This window comes from Perissodus microlepis, chromosome 15, assembly GCF_051167445.1.
Source record: "Perissodus microlepis isolate ML-2025 ecotype Zambia chromosome 15, ASM5116744v1, whole genome shotgun sequence".
Taxonomy (NCBI): domain Eukaryota; kingdom Metazoa; phylum Chordata; class Actinopteri; order Cichliformes; family Cichlidae; genus Perissodus; species Perissodus microlepis.
The window spans coordinates 33369960-33374922 of record NC_140475.1 but is presented as its reverse complement, the minus strand read 5'-3'; the positions used below and the strand labels follow the sequence as shown (position 1 = coordinate 33374922).

General features: G+C 38.2%; 1 pseudogene; it reads right to left on the bottom strand.

The window, feature by feature from the left end:
* Positions 1-316: 316 nt before the first annotated feature.
* Positions 317-4713, bottom strand: LOC146372525 (uncharacterized; annotated as a pseudogene).
* Positions 4714-4963: the final 250 nt, after the last annotated feature.

Genomic DNA, 4963 nt, shown 5'->3' with positions numbered 1-4963 from the left:
TAGTTTCAGATTGAAAAATGACTTAAAATTAAGAAAGAAATCAAATCATGAACAACTGTGAGTGCAGCAAAAACAGTGCATTGACGAGGACATGACTTTGATCTTTATCCATGGTGCACTTTAACTCTCTGTAATCAGCCACTGACTATAGAAATTGACACTTGAACACTTGATGGCTTGCGATGCTCCCAACAGCTTTTTTTGCTTGCGATAGTTCTCGACCACAGGCAAAACAGTAAAACAAACACATAGATGAAGCATTTGTCTGCAGCCCCTCCTGGATTGTGTGACAGGCAGCAGTGGTGGGGAGATTCCATCAACGTGACAGGCTGCTGCTTGCAGGAGAGGAGTTAATTGCTGTGGGACTGAAGCAGCCTTCCACATCCATCAACAAACCTCCTTTCTGCTCCATGGGGTTGGAGGTTGGGTGAAGCAGCGAGAGAAGGGTACCAGAAACGGCTATAGAGGGCAGGAAGATGTGGAAAATGTCTGATTTCCTTTGACATCTTCAGCAAATAACCTTCAAAAGAAAAGACTGCAGCTGAACCTCTGTCCATTTTGAGCAAGCTGGAATTTCTGTCTGTGTTAAGCCATTGCATGTATGTGATGACATGCAGTTTGTTTTTACTACACTGCATTTCTGTATCAGAATTACATCCCATAAGTTTTTGTTTGTTTGGCTTTTATTTAACCTTTTTGGTCCTGTGACGTTAAAATATCTTTTTCCAAGGAGACATGGTCAAGAACACACACCATGAACACTTATAAAACAAAAATAACAGGTCAGAGTCAACAAGTAACATCATATTTTATAAAAATAAATAAATACAGTCCACCGTACAAATAGCAATGAAGCATGGCTTTGCTATTTTGGCTTGCATCTGGCATCTTCTCATTATCAATGGAATTTATTTTAAATTTACAGCTTATTGTAGGAAAGAAAATATTAGCAGTGGGTCATCCAGAAAGACCTCAACCACCATTACAAAAGTCCCTGCAAAAAAGAATTGACAAAAAAAAGCAGAGATCCGGTCGAAAGACCTGAAGCAAACTGAAATCCAAATCCAAAAATCCGAATCCAACCTGATGTGCGGGATGTATCATGAGTTAGTTATTGTAGTTACTGCTCCATATGGGGTCACAACAAATACTGTCTGGTCATATTCTTTATGACTTGACAGATAGGTCAAATTGTTTTTTCTCCCCTAATAAATGACAACATTGTCATTATATTTGCTCAAGTTAACTCAGACTGGCTTTTTTTTAAAAAGAAAAATCACATTAACTTTTGCAGAGCCAAGTGCTGCTAAAGGGTTTTGTCATGTTAGAAGGAGTAATTTCTCTGCACTCTGTCAGTCTTCACTCAGAGAATCATTGTGTTTCATTAAGTCCCCTCCCTCCCACATACACACAGACACACACACAGACACACGCCCACATACATGAAGATACATCATTTTTTCTATGATGGCTGTCCTGAAAAATAGCCCATCCCAAAGTCTTAAAATACTCTATATATCTATTTGTTCACTGGGCTGTTGATAAATGTTGAACTTTCAAAACACATTTTGCAGCTACTTCCTCTTCTTTTAAGTGTTCCACTCAGTCAACTCTGACCTAATGATTTTCATAGATAGCAATTTAGCAATTTTAAGGAAAGAGGAACTGGAAGAGTTAAGACAACGACACACACACACACACACACACACACACACACACACACACATACGGGTCTATGTGGTATGGAGGGACTATACTACGTCAATCCGCCCGGTGGTGGTTTAAGTGGACTACCGTTTTCAAAGGACTTAGAGTCAAGGGAGCGAGGTTAAAGTGTTCGAAAAAATCTGAAAAAAATTTGGGTCACTTCAGGCCTCATACACTCCCTATAGAAGTCTAGATACACTGATACACACCAACTAGACTCTATTGTGTTTTCTGGAGACATTGTCCACTTGACAACGATGTGTTTTATGAGGTCCAAAAAAAACAATATTGGGTCTTTAAAGGGACAATGATGTAATTTTTAAATAGCTCATCATTACCATGAATACACATCTGACAGGACACAGGATTACTGGAACATCATTTTATTAGCGTTCTTGGATCTGAACATTAATTTTAACCATAAATAAAAAAAGAAATCTATGGACAAAAATGCCCACGCTTCCCACAGAAATATAAAAATATAGAAAACAGAAAAATTAAAAACATTTAAAATGAATTTTAATAGTTTAAAGGTAAATATTAAGGGGAGAAAATATGCATTTATAATTTTTTATTTTAAATATAACCTGTCAAAAAATATTAAAATAAGAACCTGTCAAAAAAAAAAAACCTAAATAAATTAAATGTAAAAATTATGAAATACAAACTACTTCTGTAATTAACAAGAACTTTTTTTTTCTTTAAACAGAACATCAGTGAGGCAGCCTGCTGCACAATAAGTCAGTTTTAACAACAATTCGGCAATCTGACCAAGATGTAAAACCACATCTGGCTAAACAGTTATTTTAGTTCATTTTTGTCTGCCTTTTTGCAGTTAATCCTCTGTTTCTTACAAAATCTCTTATGTTTTGAACTGTTCTTCCTGCCAACACTGGATCTTCTACCAATTTGCAATGACTGCATTCATTTTTGGTGGCCAGTTTCCCTTCGTTTATGTGGTCTTTAAAATGCCTCATCACTGCAGCAACCTCAGCCTTGGACCACATGTTTTTGGGAGCTCTTCGGGAATTGTGGGATTGAGCAGCATTTTTATCTGGAAGATATATAAAGTAGTAGTAGTTAAAACAAACAAAAAACCAAACAAAAAAAACAAAAAACATTTGCTTGTTAAAAGAATGGATGCTACCCTGTCCTAACTTCTGAAATGTGTTGCTACCATCAATATCAAAACGAGCTAAAATTCTCTTTGAAAATTTATCAAATTTCTAAAATGAGACAACATTTAGTGTTCCACTGTGAATAAAAGACTGAATAAAAAGTTGAATAAAAGTCTCTTGATGCATGCTCAATCATCCAGGTAAGTAAATCCCAAAACATTGATTCTGTTAATCTGGACTTAGCGTTTTCAGTGGGAGAAACATTTTGTCACTCATCCAAGTGACTTTTTGCCACCACTCTGCAGTTTGCCATATGTTGCAAAGTGATGAAACAATAGACTTCAAGAACCTTAAAGCACAAACATCTAAGTGACAAAACATTTCTCCCACTGAAAAAACTACGTTCAGAATCAACCTTTTTACTTACTTACCTGGATAATGAGAATGCATCATGCAAGCACCATAGTATGTCACATGAAGTAGTCTGTAGACAGGCCTCACCCAGTCATTAAATTGTTTGTCAGCTATACAATTACCCTTGAGCTTCTGAGAATAATAGACTACGCATAATGGCTGTGATGTGATGATTCCGTCAAATCCCTAGAATTAAAGCAGGAAGTCTACTTTAACACATATGGATATTGTTTGACTTTAAAATCCATTGTGGTGGTGTACAGAGACAGAATTGCAACGAAATTACAAAGAACGTGTCCATAAGCTTAGAGAACCAACTGCACCCCTTACCTTCAGAGGGAGCAGCAGTCTCACTTGCTGCAGGCATTGTGAGTGGTCCTTCATCTGCTGATTACACAATTTGATTAAGTTTTAATATTTGTAACAAACATTTTATTCACAGAAACCAAGCTAGTGGTAACTTACCACAATCTACAGTGTCTTGGAGCTGCGCTGTGTTTGTGGAATCAGCTACTGCATGTACAGGCTCACTGGTGCCACACGCCGACATTGTGAGTGCTGTGTCATCATCATCTGATTCACTCTCACTGTCCTTTGTTTCAGCATCACTTAATGCAATTTCATCTGAGAAATTGTGGGGAAAAAAAACAAAAACAAAAAAAACACAAACACAAACACAAACCCCCCAAAAACCTCACATTAACAACGAGATATGACAAAATACAGAACAAATTTAAGGCCACCACTCTGCAGTTTGCCAAATGTTGCAAAGTGATGAAACAATAGACTTCAAGAACCTCAAATCATGGACATTTAACAGAATGGTCTGTGCTTTTAGGTTTTAATTCTGTTGATAAAGCATAATATTCAACTACTGCCCTAATATTTGCTCCTTTCAATACAAACCTTCAATTTCAATCTCATCCAGTGATTTCCCCTGGATCTGGGAAAGATGTCCTTTTTCCAGTGTTAAAAGCAGTTTGGAAATCTTGGCCAGCTGTGTTGTGGGAACTGGTAATCTGTAGAATTCGCGGTGAACGGACTTGTGAGAGTGTGGCAACATGTTTTCTGAGCTGTGTCGATCTTAGATACTCAGGCTGCTTTGCTCCACACTGGTGTGCATGAACACGCAAGGAGTCCATTCCTCTGTAATGACTCATTGATCGGGGTCTTGCAAAGAGGTAGATATTAGTGGCACAAATACCACAGTCAGGCCTCCTACTAACCAGTAGTGACAGAGCATCCAGCATGCTTGGTGTTAGAAGAACTGGAACATTTCTGTCCCTTTTTCCCATTATTTCTATTCTACAGAAATAGTTACAGAATCTCTGTTCCATTTCTGAGAGCCCCATGGCAACATCTGTGTGGAGTGCCGTTTTGTCTCTTTCAAGAAAACTTTTGAGGCGCATCTTTGAAACCTCTCCAGAACGTCTTCGATTGAACACAATGATTTGTGAGAGTGTAACTTGTGCAAGTTGGGCATAATTCTGAGCTGTGGCTTGGTTCTCCAAGCTGCAAAAGGCACTTTCTGCAGATTTTTGAAGGTAGTGATGGAGAATCCGAACATCTTCTGTAAAGGGCAATGTTGATGGCTTGTTAAACTTTGCCTCACTCAATGTGTTCAAGGCACGGTGAGACACCATCTCGGACCATTTGGAGACATACAACTTCTTGAACGCATCAGTGGACTTGATTAGGGCTTCATCCTCTGTCATGAGGGCACG